Source organism: Durio zibethinus, chromosome 23 (genome assembly GCF_047325235.1).
Source record: "Durio zibethinus cultivar Kanyao isolate XHJ-2024 chromosome 23, ASM4732523v1, whole genome shotgun sequence".
Lineage (NCBI taxonomy): Eukaryota > Viridiplantae > Streptophyta > Magnoliopsida > Malvales > Malvaceae > Durio > Durio zibethinus.
The window spans coordinates 17,333,580-17,350,856 of record NC_143184.1 but is presented as its reverse complement, the minus strand read 5'-3'; the positions used below and the strand labels follow the sequence as shown (position 1 = coordinate 17,350,856).

The following is a 17,277-nucleotide window of genomic DNA, read 5'->3' as shown; positions in this document are numbered from 1 at the left end:
TATCTTAATTCAAAATTAAACTTGGATAAATTACATTTTTAAAAATATAAAATTTTTTAAAATTAAATAATTATCAAATATATATTTATGATTTTTTCACAATCAATATTTTTTCTTTATAAAAGATAGAGCAATAGATATTTGTCATAAAAGTTTGACATTATAAAGTTTTAAAATCAAATATAAAAAAAAATCTTTTATGATATATCATATGTGTAAATCTTAGTTTTTATACTAAAATAATATATACTTTTAAAAATATGTAATCGTGAATTAGAGATTAACTTTTTTATTGAGATTTGTATATAATTTTACTTTCATAATTCAAAACTTTCATAATGCTTATTTTGATTCATTCATAATAATTTTTATATATATGACTTTTGTAATTTTACATTCCAAATTATAAATGATTATGAATATTTTTATTTATTTATATAATATAAAATTAATATAAATTAAAAATTTAAATTATAAAAAATATAATAAAAAATTCCATGCATTGCATGGGTAAAAGAAGCTAGTGAAATATATGATAATAGTCTAATATTGATCGTAAAATTTCAAAACTCTTACCTATGATGTATTATATAGTAATCATAAATTCAATGCTTAAATCGAAAATAGTGTAACATTAAAATATCGAGGGAAAGCAGTTCAACCGCAAAATGGTCGCATTTTTCTGGTGGTATTTTTCATTTGAGTGATTTTGGTATTTCCTAGTTTTGGATGTCTTCTAAAAGACAAAAAAATATTCTACTTGATAGATCCTCGGGTAAGTTTGTTTGACCACTGATTTGTCTTGGCTGGCATGGATTTGAAATCAGTTTCATTGCTGAAATGGAAGGACCATATTCATTATTTGATTTCAATATTCTATGTCCCATCTTTATGTGTGACAAGTTATATTACAATGCACAAATGTTTCCCTTTGATCATCACAATAGTAATTGACCTCAACATAACTCTTTTGATAATTTTTAAATTGAATAACATTTCATTCATGACGTAAGGTTAAAATTTGACCTGATCATGAGTCAAATAGTCTGCTAGACTTGTGCACTTGGCATGGTCTAGTTCAGGTTTTGAATAAGTTTTTCAAATGCGATCTTATTTGACCGATAATAATATTTTTAATATTAAATTTAAATTAAATAAACTTTTATGAATAAATTATTTAAACTTTTAATGATGTCAATCAAAATTTGATTCAATTCCATTTTTATCAATCAAGCTTGACGTGGCCAATTCCTTTACACATCTAAGCTAAATTCACTTATAAATCAAAGATATGTACTAGAACAAAAAAAAATCAATTTTTATTGCAGTCTTAAAATATTTTATTTGCCCCCTATAAAAAAAAAAATCTTTATTAAGAATTAAATAATTTTACAAGTTTTTATCATTTTATTTTTAATTAATTGAGTCTTAAACATTTATTTTCATCCAATTGAGTTCATAAACATTCATATTTACCTAATTGAAATCTTAAATATTTACTTTCATTCAATTGAACTCAATTGGATGGAAATAGGTGTTGACAGTTAATTAATTTTTATTTAAAAAGAGTTTAATTAGTAAAATAGATATTTAAAATTTTAATTGATTGTAGTAAAATAATAAAAATTTTATTTGTCATTTAATTTTGATTCAAGAGCTTTTTTTATGCTCAAGCCAAAAGAAAAAAAAAAAAAAACAACACGATTTCTTTGCAATTAATATTATTTTTAAAGTTGAACTTAAATTTTATTTCAATTAATTTATATAATTATTTTTAAAAATAATATTTAACAAATTTAAAATCAAATTTTAACATTTATAAGCTTTTCTTTTTTGTATCAATTGAAGTCCAACAAAGGAAAAATTAATTTTTAAGTGAGGGTTCCTTACTCAAGCTTAGTAAAGTTCACTAAACAACCTCCGATAAGGATGACATGTAACAAGATATGCAAAATCCTTAAAATGAAAATTCACAAAAAAAAAAAAAAAAGAAAATTTAAAATGATAAAATGTTAAAAGAGTAATGTTGTTTTGTTAGACTATTCACAAACACCACAAAAATAATAATATTAATTTAAAAAAAAAAAAAAAGATAATCGGAAACTAAAGATGCATTTCTCATCTTATAAGTCTGTCAAAATGTTTTCTCGTGTTTTTTTGGATAGAAAATTGATTTGTGTATTTAGTTATAACTCTTACAATATCATATTCATACCTCCTTTAATTTGTTGGATAGGAAAACCTAGCCCTTTTCTAAAAGACATCTCTAAGTTTTAAATTGTATACAGTTTAGCTCTATAACCATAAATGTAATGAATTAATTTGTGGTCACAACTATAAAATAATTAATGTAGATGACAGCTCTCTTTAATTTGGGTTTTGAAACTTCAATTATAGTGACAAATGTTCTAAAAATTTAGGTAAGTCCTTAATTTTTTTTTAAATGAACAATTAAAGAAAGAAGGTGCACAATTAGTAAGAATGACAGCGGGACTGATATAATAATGGGTTATGAACTCTATTTTATCAATAAAACGGAGTACTCCCTTAGCTCAACAAAGTAGATAATGAGACGACGCCCTAATGTTAGAGAAAGACACTGAAATTTGAGATTACGGTCAAATTTAATGAATTTGATTACTATATTTTAATTTTATGGATTTCTGAATAAAAAGTAATAAAATTAAAATATTTTTCAATTAATGCAAGTAAAGAGTTTTGTTGAATTCCATTATTTTTTTAATTTAAAAATTAACAAAATCGAAGGTATAATTATAAAATTCAAAGTACTGTGACAAAATAAAAATAGGCTTTAAGTGATTTGCTTCAATCATTTCTAAAGCCTAGCAGAAATAGGCAAGTCATGAATGAGATTTTTGTTCAAAGTTTGGTATTAACAGGACCAGCTAGCTCATTTATTAGATCCATGCTGCGCCAAAAAGCGACAACAATATATTAAAATCATCATCAATATGGAAGGGAAAAGAGAACTAAATCCTGAATGTTAGGCAGTGATGTTTCCACCATCAATATATGGAAGATATTACTAATAAATTTTATATGCCCAAAGAAGATGAAGATGGAAAGAGAAGTTGCATGAGGTATTTCCAAAAGATCTTTTTTTTTTTTTTATTGTCAATGAAAGGAACTTTTTTTTTTTTTTTGGTTGAAGAGTCAAGAAAATGTGGTTGAACTTTTATTTTCATATCCAAAAAATGACGATTGGCTTCTTCTGACATTTTAGCGATGCAAATACTACTGCTTTCTCGCATGGTTTTTGTCCTCGGGCAATCCAGTCATTTTGAAAAAAAAAAATAGCAAATTTATTTGTTTCACACATTAACATCGTGTTTATTTGTCCATCAAGATTCGATTTTTTGGGAACTCTTAGAGAACAAAATCATAAATGCATTGTGTTAATGTAAAAGATTAAAATCACTTGAAGAAAACAAAGGCCAAACAAAATCTAAAAATAATTTGATCGTATTATTAGAAAAAAAAAAAAAGTGATTCCCTTAGGAACTAGTCAACATGTCCGCACAATGCTGCGTTCTTGTTTTAACTATGAAAATATTATAACCTACAACTTACTTGGAGGAGGGAACAAATCGGAAATCTTGGTTATCACCTTCATTCATTTTGTGAATTTCTATATTCCATAATTTGGGGTTTTAACCATGAAGAGCATCATTAAATGAAAGAGGCAGTTCATTCCCATTCTCGAAACCCAATCTTCACCTTACAAATGAAACCTGAAAACAACACTATCAGCTTCCAGCCTCAAAGATGCTCTGTAATGACGACCGCCATGATTATGCAAAAGATGCCAAGATGCAGATTATGCGAAAGATGCAAAGATGTTAACGCCCTCAAACATGCAAAAGATGCAAATGCATATAAATAAGCAAATAGCAGATTACCTTTTATCCTCTTAAGTGAAATAGAAGAAGATTCAGCACCTGATAGTCAAATGACTTTAGATGAATTGCCCACATTACATCTTCAATGGAGATCTGGAAAAAGCAAACATTTAATCTCAAAACATTTTCTTAATCCTCTAGGTTGCATTGCATGCTTTTTTTTTTTTTTTTCATTTTACAATCTAGTTTGGAGAAAGTAACTCCTAATGTAAACAGAAAGTATTTTGATTACAAATCCAAAATCAATGTAAAAAATCTAAATTTATAAAACATTAACAGCTTGTTGGTCTTGGAAATCAGTTTTGTATAGCACATGATATTCTCAATATTTAATGTATATTAGAAATATAAATGCAAAGATATACAAATGTTTCGAGTCCACCAAAGCATAAAAATCATTAATGAATATAATGAAATGATTGAATTTTGGACTAAAAGAACAATAATCTACATAACAAAAGATTACTAAAGATAGGGAAGACTAAGCATCTCTAATGGCATTCAACTCCCTACAAACAAATAAAGTCCTACAAAAAAGAATAAACAGTCAAGTTAAAATCAGATATAATTCATTTAAAGGGTACTTTCCATACTTTCAACTGATATTGCCTGTATGAAATATAATAGTTGGATCAATGGTGTACAGAACATTAAGAATAGAAATTATGTAATAAATTCTTTAAGGATTAGATTTCAATGGTTTAGGGAATAATCATTCATTATTCATTGTTGTTATGAATATAAAATGTATCAAAGGAAAGAAAATGGACTAAAATTCAATGGTTGGTTCAGTTACTTTCCATACTTTCAACTGATATTGCCTGTATGAAATATAATAGTTGGATCAATGGTGTACAGAACATTAAGAATAGAAATTATGTAATAAATTCTTTAAGGATTAGATTTCAATGGTTTAGGGAATAATCATTCATTATTCATTGTTGTTATGAATATAAAATGTATCAAAGGAAAGAAAATGGACTAAAATTCAATGGTTGGTTCAGTTAATTACACCTAGTGATGTGATAAAAGGCTGTCAATTTCATATTGCATCATAAAAACAAATTACAAATCTTGCAGTTTTTACTAAGGATTAAGATACTCAAATGTTTTAGTTGATCAATTTGGCTCCCAAGTAAGAAAGAGAAACAGGCACTTGCAATGGCTTAATTGGAAGGTATAAAAGCATTTTGATTTATCAATATTCTATCTGTATAAAAGTATATCACAATGGAAGACCACTTCCAATTGAGCATTAAAAATAAAATAGATAAGCTAAAAAGAAACCATTTTATGTATTTATCTACATTAGGATTTGGAACTATCCCTGCCTGTTTCTCTCTTTTGCTGACTTCCTTCATTATTTCTTTCATAAGCATAAAACAGATTAGAAATTAAACCAGTAAATTACATCAAAATCACCATTTTTATATATGGCACTTACCAGCTTTGCTTCCTACACCCTGAAAGCGTGCAGAAAAATCAAGTGTTTCCCTCACTGTCATCTCTAGAGTATACAGATCATATTGGCTCATGTAAGCTGAGGTTTTGTGAGGATTAAACTTGTCTAGTCCATAACCATTGTAAGGTATTTCCCCTGCAACCTTTTATAGAATAAAAGAGAAGAAAAAGATAAATAAGCATGTGATAGCTTAGCAGTTAAGAAATCAAGATGCTGTAAATAACAGTTTGCAACTTGATATGGCGTTTCAGATCCTACCCTTAAGAAAAACTATAAAAAACCAGTGATAGACAGTAAACCAAGAGTAACAAAACAAACATGATTTTAGGAAAAGAAGTAATAAAATAAATATATGTCAAACAATTATATTTAAAAAAACGTATTCTACTTTTATTAAAGGAAAACTATAGACAACAATTACGCTGAGAATTGTCCCGTCATCAAGTCCAAGTAGCCAATCCGGGAACAAAAGAAGATTTGTCCCCTATCATCAAGTCCAAGTAAATCATATTGCAAGTTCAAGTGTGATTCACATGAGTAATCCTTTTCTTTTGCAATTTGACCTTGTATCACAAATGCATAAATCCATTGTATCTCTTTTTAATTAATTCTTGCAAAGACAACGGAATACATCAAATAATTCTATAAGATTGCTCATATTCAATCAAGACTATCAGTGACATTTTTGTGATGCTAAAAAAATAAAAAGCTAAAGTGCTCATTCTTGCAAAGATCCAAAATATGCCATTATTTTTACTATAGAAAAAAGATGCAAATCTAGTGATACTATACCATCCCAGGCATGGTTTACTGAGTGCCATAGTAACCTTCATGGCTCGTTGCTATGGTGTTTAATTGTCCCTATGAATGCAAACCCTGCATTGCAAAATTAGTTTCCTTAATACAACACTTTACTAGATAAATAGAGTATCTTATTTGCTTATTACATTTCAATAATAAGAGAAATACCAGCCCCTGAATAATCTGTTGATTCCCATAGTAATTATCATGTGGTGCCATTAAATTAAGCTGAACTTGCAAAAAGCATAAAGCATGAAATTGTATATAACTGACATAAAACTAAATGAATTCAATTGTAACTATTCTTACCATTCCTTGAACGCTAGGTTGTGTGCCAAAATAACCATCCAAGGCTATTGATCTTGAGCTTAATTTCTCCTGCAAAATAAAATTCGAGTGATCAAAGTTTGGCCAATTTTATTACACATGCCTGATAAAATTTCCTTGATTCAAAAAGTTACAATCATCTTATAGCTATTCAATTTTTAAGGCTGTTTCTTAAATCATTAAAACATCTTTCACAAGGCTACTGATTTATAAAACAGAACTAACCATTTGTTGTAAGCCATCTGTTGCTGCAACAGTCATTACCTCCTGCTTTGAGTGTCCTTGTAACAAAAAACAAAAGACAAAAAATCTCAGTAAGGACTGGGAACAGAATCTACAAAAAATATATCCATATGCCAATGGCTATTTCTAACCTTTCTTTTTTTGGTTGGGTTCTTTTCTTATTTGCTTTGTTTGTGCTTCAGCTTTCATTGTCTTTTTCAATACAGATCATACCCTGGGTGGGAGATGTGGCAGCTTTAGCAAGGCTCTTGTTAAAAGTATTTGCACTCAAACAGTTCCCAAAAGTTTATTCCAGGCTTCGGAATGCAATATAGTAGCTCACTTGAGACAATGAACCCTTCTCATTCAACTTCATTGCCCGTTGAAATAGATCATTGTATCTCTGCATCCAGTTGGAGCAAGTGATCCAGGTTCAGCAAAGTCATCCATTATGGCATTAAATCTTCAGTTTTGAACTAAAACAAACACAAAACCTAGAAATCAATGATCAAAAAAAAAAAAAAAAAACCCAAAAAGCATAGTACTGAAAACACTTAACTCTTTACTTATTTTCATTATCATCATTGCTAAAGTTGTGGTTATTTGCAGAGATCCATTAGCAAAACTTCATTTCATTTGATTTAAATGATGCTTAATGCTTCTAAAACTAAAAAAATATAAACAAACCAGAAATCATATATGCATAAAAGGACAAACATGTCAATAAATCATAGTAAAAAAATCCCAACTTGAACTTTGAAGAAAACAACAAAGAGCACCAAATTTAATTTCAACAAAGTCTGAACAAACATCTATAACTATTTAATTTCAGCAGATTGATGGTTTCCTTCAATTTTGCACATCAAGTGCCCCAAAAAACACATCTTTACGAAAACAACAACAACAACAACATCAGAATATTCATTCAAGGTAAAAAAAGAAAAGAAATGAAGCAAATGATTACACAACAACAAAGCTCCAACAATTTGAAGAAAATTGTGAAGAAAAGCGAAGAAACTCTCACAGAGGGTAAATACGATGATTCTTTGTGCTTTTCCTTTAAGCGACAACTTCAATATTCCATCAACCACGACGCACGTGCCAGTCGCCACTAGCTTGCTCAAAATAACCACACCAGCATCCACAATAACTTGCAAGTTTGATGGACATGACTCGTTGTTCAGCTCTAAAAATGTGAAAAATTCCTTTTCCTTGCTTTCTCCCGGTCTTTACCTAACCACCAGCCTGAACTTGTTGCCCCGCAAAGCCAGGCCCTCCATCGAATTAGCCCATGATGGACCGGATTAAGACTTGATAAGAGAATGCATGGTTCTGAACTACGTTGGTCAAGTTCATTGCAGTGAGTTGGTCCACTAGCAGTGTCGCTTGAAAGAAAAACCCTAAACAAAGAGAAAAGAAAAAGGCATTCAAAAGAGCGAATTGGATGATGAAAAAGAAAGTAAAACTTATTATCGTTGTTCCTATTGCCATGTATACTGTCTCTCAATCTCTTGCAAAAGTTAAAAAGCATAGACAAATAAAAAAATCTTAAAATAAAGAAAACGTAAAAAATTCAACGCATTCAAATTCAAATTATGGGTACTGAAAACATAACCTTAAATCTTACAACTTAAAATCTTAATTAGCAAAATCAAAGTAAAAAAAAAAAAAGAAAAATTCAAGGCATTCACCATAGAGGAAAGAAGTAGAATGGGAAAGAACTTCTTCTGCTTCCGATTGAAAAAATCTGCAAATATATAAGTTTGGACTGGTAGTAAAAGTGATTTTTTGGTTGGAATGTTGATCTTATAGAGATTAAATAGAATTTTTTAAGCTAAATATTAGTTATCATCTTACTTTTTTAAAGTTGATTCAATTCAAGAATATCCGTGAAAAATTTACCAAGGTAAAATTAACAAAAGAAATGCAAAATAACAAAAATCAAATAAAATTGAATATATCAAAATTAAAAATTTATCAAAAAAATACAAGTAATTAATTAAAATCAAATAGATCAAAATCAAACAAATTATGAAAAATCGTGAATTATTGCCAAAAGAATAAAATGCGTTGTTCAAGACATGAAATGCAAGAAACTATATCTAAATAGTAACCAATTTTAATGAAACTAAGCCTAAAATGCAAAAATAAATGCTATCTAAAATAAAATGTAAAATTGAAGATCAAATATAACATAAATGAACAAAGATGACAAAAAAACTGAAAGTAAAACCTATAGCTAAAATTATCACTCATAATGAAACATCACTATAAGACTATCAATTGCATATGTAAACAAAGCTAAACATGTAAGGTTTCCTAAACTCAAATTGAATTTTAACCAACCACTAAATAGCCTATAAAAATGAATAATCTAAAGAATAATGAATAAAATGAATGTAAAATAAAAGTCGACTAAACAAAAAATGCAAACCAGAAATAGATAAACACTAGTTATAACTTTTATACTTCATGATTGATAGTCCTACATGGCACAATTGAAAGTACATCTAATATGGAATATGGATAAAAGAATAAAGGATTAAACAAAATCCAAAATTGCAACAAAACATATAAAGAACAATTAAGCAAACAGTTAACAGAATTTGGCCTACAAATGGCGTGTATTGCAATGCATGAAAATTCAAAAGAAAAAAAAATTCAAGATGCGATTATATACTAAAAATTAACTTTATCTAAGCTAGAGCGAACTAGATCTATGAATTAACTACCTAAATCAACAAGAAAATAGCATGATTCAATAAAAAAATTAGCTCAACAAACTCAATTTCAAAACAAGTGCAGAATCTAGAAAATCAAAACATCATCTAAGAAAATGATTCAATTAGCAATGAAATGTAACAAAATAAACTGCATCAAGTAAGAATCAACAAATAAGCAAGTAAGACTAAGATTTAAAGTGAAAAGAAAGCCAACAACTCGCCAAGGAGAGAACAGTTTCATGCTAAACTTGATTGATCATATATAACCTGCACTTGTCACTTGTATCTAGACAAATCTTCCAAGCTTGATTTGAAATGTTGTGATGTGAGTTTGAGGCTAAATTTTTACTATGTTGAAGCTAATTGAATTAGAAAACTATGAAAAAAAATTTGAGCAAAAACAAGTAAGATTTGATGAGATATCATCAAAAAATCATAGGTAGGTTGAAGTCGGTAGATTCAAAAATAGATTTGAGTATAAGCAAAAATGCAGTAGATTTAAGTTAGAAATCAACAAAATTTGCAAGTTTTATTACCAAAATCATAAAGAAAATTGAGTAAAAATGCAATCAAAATCATTAGGAAAACATGTAGATCAAGGGCTGGTTGTTTGTTAAGAAAGTAAAATGTAGTAAAAGAAAGTGTAAAAATTAAAGAACAAGAAAAATAAAATCTTAAGCTAGTCTTCCTAAAATAGCTGGCTCCACTCCTATTTACAGGCTGTGAGTGGTGAATGGAGCCCCAAAACATCTCTTTAAAATATCTACAATAAGGTGAGCTTCTAGAGATTTCTTTTCTTCTTACTTCTGCACTTGGTACATGGTTATTTGGCTTTAAAACTTTTCACTAGTTTATAAGCTTCTCTTCATGCATTTTTGCCATGCCAAAAAATCCTTTTTATAGTCAATAGGAGCTCTCCAAAGTGCCAGCTCATGTGCATCTTAAAAAATGTGTACAAATTGTCCAAAATTTCTCAATTTCTCAATTTGTACTTACACATGAGATACATATGCATTTAAGAGTAATTTTACCAAAAATCTGAAGGAACAAGCCAAAATATATAAAAAATTACACTAAAATTTAGCATGAAAAAGTTAAAATTTAAATGCAGTAAAACCCCCAAACTTAAACTTGTACTTGTTCTCAAGCAAAACAAAATTGAGCAAGAATCATAATAAACCCTCAATGTTTCAGCCAACATAAATGCCTTATGGATTGAACAATGGATATAACTAAAGTAAAATCATGAACAAGTGCTAATAGACAAGAATCTACCTAAGTAAGATCATTCCTAACTATAGTTCCATAAGCAAGCAACACCTCTCACATATCCTTGCATGAAATCTAGTAATCTTATGAAAAATATGAAACATTAATAACAATGATCAATAAAGTATGCTCATGTTTCATAAGTTTGCTTATGATATCTTTCTCCACTAATGTAAATAAACACATGACCAAAGATCATTTAAGACTTTAATAAGCTTGTAATGTGAGGTTAGGGTTAAGGTATAATAAAAGTTATTTAGGCTCAAGTACCCTAACAATGTATCACATGTTAATGATCATTCACCATTAAGTTCTCAAGGTAAGAAAAGTAAACTTAATAATCACCCTAAACTTTGATTTTGCCTATTTTTCTTTGTTTTCTTCTTTTCTTTGCCTTTTCACCACTTTATTGCTTTTGTTTTTCTTTTTTTTCATAAATTTTTTTGATAAAAGTTTTTCTCTTTTTTTTTTTTTGCAAGCTAGCCTGAGTTTTTCTTTTTTTTTTAAATTTTTTAATTTTACATTCTTTTTTCAAGCTCCACCCTTTTTCTCTAATAGTGCATAACTCACAAATGGTGCATGAATGTCCCGATGCATATACAACAAGGGACCAAAAATATAGGAAATGTACAAAATAAGGCTATAGGCTTGTAATATGGTTTCAAAACAAAAAAAAAAAGGCATTATAAGGCTTAATGGGGTGACTATGAAAATATTATATTAAGGATGGTTCGAATGGCTCAATCGATCCAAAGATGGCTTATCTCATTTTTCTAATCACGTATCTTTTAAGATTTCACCTCGAGAGATGATTAAAACAAATCCTAGAATCATGAAACACCATTTCAAAGACTAATGCAAAAAAATCTCATGCTCACATAATCAATACTACATATAAAAATGCAATTCAATGTTTAAAAATCACTCATAAATGAATACCATACTTAAGAATTCACTAAATCTAAGTATCATCTCATATTTCTCACACATTCAATCTTTTCTAAAGCTATATTCATTATAAATCACTACTTATTATTGGCTTCATAAAGAACTAATCAAAGAAAGTATCATAATGATTCAAGCTACTGTATGTTAAGCTCAATTTCAAGGTAAAATTCAAGGAATATTCAAAATTTTTTTTTTAATTTGGAGCAATTTTCCCATACCCTCAAACTTAAATAACACATTTCCTTCAATGTGTAAGCATAAAGTAATAAATCTAAAAAGAGAGGAATAAAAAAATCCCCTATAATCATGGAAGATGGTGACCAAATCTCCAATCTAGATTTGGTCAAAACTAGTATATCCATTTTAAACTCTCATTCAACCTACATAACAAAGAAAACCACTACACAAAGAAACTACATCAATTAAAAGAAAAGATAAGAAAAATATATGAAAAAAAAACATGAAATGTAAAGCTTGAATTGCCTCTCAAGAAGCATTTTATTTAAAGCCAAAAGCTAGGCTATCATAATAAGCTCAAACCTATAGGTTCATAGTAATCACTCCACACTTAATTCTTGAATCTAACCATTTCAAGACCTCTCTTTTTACGATCTAATCACAAATATGATCTAATGGTGGATCATGTGGGAAAGCAAAAATAGCAGTAAACTTCTTAAGAAAACCCTTAACCTCACACCTAGAAGGACTAAGGCAAGTTTTGGTTTTGGCATCCAGTTAATCAGTTTATCAGCAACATGAACCATATCATAACTTGTTTTATCATATCTGCACCCTCCTTCTTAAAAAGACTATGACATGAATGATTAAATTGAAATTGCTCAAATATTGATAAATTAACTAAAAATTAGATCCCATCAATATCAACTAGACCATCACCCTTACACTTTGCAGGACTTTGATAAATATCATTAAAATGAAAATGTCTCATAATCTGGTGAATTTAGATTTAAAGGTTTAATCATTTTAAGGAGAGTGCCAGGATTAACTAAAGGCTCACCACTAGAAGGTAGTGCAAATCAAAAAGTAAAGGCTATTGATATGTCACAATCATCCTCACTCAAATCCATGTCTTTTATTTTATCAACTACATGGAACTCCTCAAAATGTGAAACATGGTGCTCTAGGTGTAAAACATCATAAATCACATCATTAAATACCTCTACCCTTGAGCATTTATAAAAATCATTAGGGAATGGTAAAGCCTTAAAACATGAAATGTGACCTTTTGATCTTGAACTCCTATAGTCACTTTCCCTTTTTATACATCAATTAAAGTCCTAGAAGTGGCTAAAAAAGGTCTTTCTAAAATAATTAAGATATCATAATCCACATCCATATCTAGAACTATAATGTTAGTAGGTAAAATGAATTTTTCCACCCTAACCAAGACATCTTCCATAAGCCTTCTAGGGTATTTCAGTGACCTGTCGACCAACTATAGAGTAATTGAGGTCGGTTTAGCATTTTTTATGCTTAATCTTTAAAAAATGGACTGAGGCATTAGGTTAATACTAGCACTTAGGTGACACAAAGCTTAATCAAAGGACATACTACTTATAGTACATAGAATGGTAAAGCTACTAGGATCTTTAAGCTTCATAGATAGTCCTCTTTGAATCATAGATGTGCACTAATTGGTGAACATAACTGTCTTATAATCTCTTTTTCCAAGATAATGTCTTTTATGAAATGTGCATAGGTAGGCATCTGCTCATGTGCATTTGCAAATGTGATATTAATGTGTGGCTTCTTAAACACCTAAGAAATTTAAAAAATTGCTACTTTTTTTTTTGCTTTTCAAACCTTTGAGGGAAAATGAACATAAGGTCTAGGTGGCTTAACACTAGAAAAAGTAAGCCTAGATGAACTCAGTAAAGCACTATGTGATGATGTTTATGGTAACTGGTTAGAAAAAAGTACTATACCCTTATCATTCTTCTTGTCTTTCCTCTAATCATAAACTAGGTAATATCAGGTTCATCACCATAAGACCTCTTATTTACCATATTTTGAGAACCTATCTGGCCTTGACTACTAGTTAACTGCCTCTCACTTCTAAGTGTGATTGCCTTATAGTACTCCTTCCTCTCATTCCTAAGGTTGATTTTGTGTTACTGGGTAAAATGCCCTATGGTCAAGTATTAAAGAAGATCGTTAATTGACCAATCTAGGTTTCTAAGTTCTTTATGGACATAAAGTGGTTTTGGAACATAGCAGTTTGGCTCTGGAACATGGTGTTTTGGGTTTGTATGAATGAGATCTGAGTTTTAATCATTATAACTAAAAGATTCTTGATTGAAGGTTTTTTTTCAAGGGTTGGCATAGATGGACATGTAGGTATATGTAGTAGGTGTTACTGCTACTGATATAATGGTTGCTAAAAACTTGAAAGGTGAGGTGGTCTAGTGTATTGAGGCTGTTATGGAACTTGACTAGATTAGATATATTGACCTAGGTTATTCCTCTAACCTAGGCCATATGTGGGAATATGAAGGTTATTGGGTTGCCTAGGGTTCTATCACACAAATTGAACTATCTCTGAATAGATGCTCGGATATAACTCCATGGGTGTCTTATCCCACATACATTACACATAGCTAAGAAACTATAGGTATGAGTAAACCTAGAATGACTAGGACTCGACTCTGAGGGTGTAACTTTACTATGTAAAGACTTTACAAATTTTGCTAGGAAATCTATTGTAACACTAATCACTATAAGCTCATTAATCTTGTACACCTCCAAAGCTTTCCTAGAATGCTGTCTCTCATTAGACCATTGATAATTATTAGTTGCCATATCTTCAATAAGGTCATAAGTTATGTCAGAAGTCTTACTCATCAAAACATCTCTTGATGCAATATCTAAAAAAGTCATAGTGTTAGGCACTAACCTATTATAAAAAATCTGGATCCCTAGCCATTTTGGTAGTCAATGGTGTGGACACAATGTTAAAAGTTCTTTGTATCTCTTCCATACCTTATACAAGGTCTCCAAGTCATGCTGAGCAAATTTAGTGATCTCATTCTAAAGTTTGGCCATCTTGGTCAGAGGAAAAAGTTTAGCCATAAACTTCTGCACTAGATCATTCTAAGTGGTGATGGAATCTGGTGGTATTGAGGCTAACCAACTCTTGGCTTTATTTCTAAGAGAAAATGAAAATATTCTAAGCTTAATGGCATCCTAAGTAACACCATTCTATTTAAATGTATCATAAATCTTAAAAAAATCTCAAAGATAAGTATTCGGATCCTCACTCGAATGACCACTAAATTACACCAATTGCTGTATCATTTAGATTAATATAGGTTTAATCTCAAAATTATTGGCTTGTATAACTGGTCTCCTGATGCTCAGTTGAAAACTATGAAGATCAAGTACAATAAAATCTCTAAGGACTCTAGTGTCTTGCTCAGCCATAGTGATTGTAGGATTAATTTGTCTCTCCTTTCTAATCCTCCTACGAATAGCCTTAAGCACAAGATCTACATGGATAGCTCATGATTCCTAACTAAGTGCATACATGGTCCATAAAAACACTATAACTAATGAACCACTCTGAAAATGAAAACCTAAGTATGTACAACTAAAGAAGAAAAATGATCAACAAAGGGAACCTATGATATATACACCTAAAACCAAAGCAAGCCTAAGCTTTAGCCTAAGGTATATACACTAAAGGGAACTAATTTATAGAAGAGTATGGTGAAAGTCAATATCAACCTAGGACTCTTTACACCTTATCTCCGCTAACAGTGCCAAAAACTTGATTCGAAAAAACTGCAAGTATATAGATAGTACAAATAGTAAAAGTGAACTTTTGGTTGAAATATCGATCCCACAGAGATTAGGTAGAACTTCCTAAGTTAAGTGTTAGTTATCACTTTACCCTTTTAAAGTTGATTCAATCAAAGAGTATCTATGAAAATTTTACTAAGGCAAAATTAACAAAAAAAAATGCAAAATAACAAAAATCAATTAAAACTGATATATCAAAATTAAAATTCTACTAAAAAAATACAAGTAACTAACTAAAATCAAATAGGATAAACAAGTCATGAAAAATAGTGAATTATTGCTAATAAGAATAAAATGCACCAATCAAGGCATGAAATGCAAGCAACTATATCTAAATAGTAACCAATTTTAATGAAACTAAGCCTAAATGCAAAATCAAATGCTATCTAAAATAAAACACAAAATTGAAAATCCAATATAAAATGCATGAACAAAGATGACGAAAAAACTGAAAACAAATCATATAGCTAAAATTAATGCCTATAATGAACATCACTATAAAACTATCAATAGCACATGTAAACAAAGCTAAACATGCAAGGTTTCCTAAACTTGAATTGAATTTTAACCAACCACTAAACAGCCTATGAAATTGCATTATCTAAAGAATAATGAATAAAATGACTGTAAAAGAAAAGTCAACTACAAAGAAAATGCAAACCAGATACAGTTAAACACAAGCTGTAAATGAACTTTTATACTTCACGGTTGAGACTCCTATATGGCATAGATGAAACTACATCTAATATAGAATATGGATGAAAGAATAAAGGACCAAATGAAATCCAAAATTGCAGCAGAACATGTGAAGAACAATTAAGCAAATGGTTAACAAAATTTGACTTGCAAATGGCATGTATTGCACTGCATGAAATTGCAAAAGAAAAAAAATTCAAGGTGTATATACTAAAAATGAACTCTATCTAAGTTACAACAACCTAGATCTATGAATTAGCTACTAAATCAACAAGAAAATAGCATGATTCAATAAAGAAATCAGCTCAACAAACTCAACTCCAAAATAGGTGTAGAATCTAAAAAATCAAAACATCATCTACGAAAATGATCCAAACAACAATGAGATGGTATGAAATAAAATTGAATCAAGTAAGAATTAACAAGTAAACTAGTAAAAATAGGATTTAGAATTAAAAGAAAGCAAACAACTTGCCAAGGGGATAGTAGTTCCACACCAAACTTGATTGATCACATTTGACCTGCACTTGTCATCTGCATCTAGACAAATCTTCCAAGCTTGATCTGGAAGGCTGTGGTATGAGTTTGAGGTTGAATTTTTACTATGTTGTATCCAATTGAATTAATAAACTATGAAAAAAAAATTGAGCAAAAAAAAAAAATATTTGAATGAGATACCATAAAAAAACCCCAAGTAGGTCAAAACTAGTAGATGGAAAAATAGATTTGAGTATCAACAAAAAATTAGTAGATTTGAGCTAGAAATAAATAAACTTTGCAAGTTTCATTGCCAAAATCGTAAATAAAACTGAAAAAAACTTGAGGAAATGTAAAAATGCAATCAAAATCAATAGAAAAACATGAAGATCAAAGGTTGTTTCATTGCTAAGAACGTAAAATACAGTAAAGGAAAGTGCAGAAATTAAAGAACAAGAAAAATAAAATTCTAGGCTAAAGTCTCCCTAAAATGGCTAGCTCCACTGATATTTATAGGCATGTGAGTGGTGAATGAAACCCAAAAAATCTCTTTAAAATATCTACAATGAGGCAAACTTCTAGAGACTTCTTTCCTCCTCGCTTCTGCATTTGG

At 29.5% G+C, this 17,277-nt stretch overlaps 1 long non-coding RNA gene and 1 other non-coding gene across 3 annotated transcripts; one reads left to right on the top strand and one right to left on the bottom strand.

Moving 5' to 3' along the window:
• Positions 1 to 3,465: 3,465 nt before the first annotated feature.
• On the bottom strand, positions 3,466 to 8,245 carry LOC111314718 (uncharacterized). Of its 2 annotated transcripts, XR_002693253.2 has the most exons (8): positions 7,757 to 8,193; positions 6,885 to 7,135; positions 6,736 to 6,791; positions 6,493 to 6,561; positions 6,175 to 6,258; positions 5,365 to 5,524; positions 3,921 to 4,013; positions 3,466 to 3,752 (listed from the first exon to the last, which is right to left on the bottom strand). It is a non-coding gene; the product is annotated as an uncharacterized LOC111314718 (long non-coding RNA). The 2 variants fall into 2 exon arrangements; XR_002693252.2 differs by lacking the exons at positions 3,466 to 3,752; positions 3,921 to 4,013 and having other exon boundaries at positions 5,384 to 5,524; positions 6,885 to 7,208; positions 7,757 to 8,245.
• Positions 8,246 to 14,622: 6,377 nt separating this feature from the next.
• LOC149512364 (small nucleolar RNA R71) lies at positions 14,623 to 14,729 on the top strand. The gene has a single exon (XR_016332882.1). It is a non-coding gene; the product is annotated as a small nucleolar RNA R71 (small nucleolar RNA).
• The last annotated feature ends 2,548 nt before the right edge of the window (positions 14,730 to 17,277 follow it).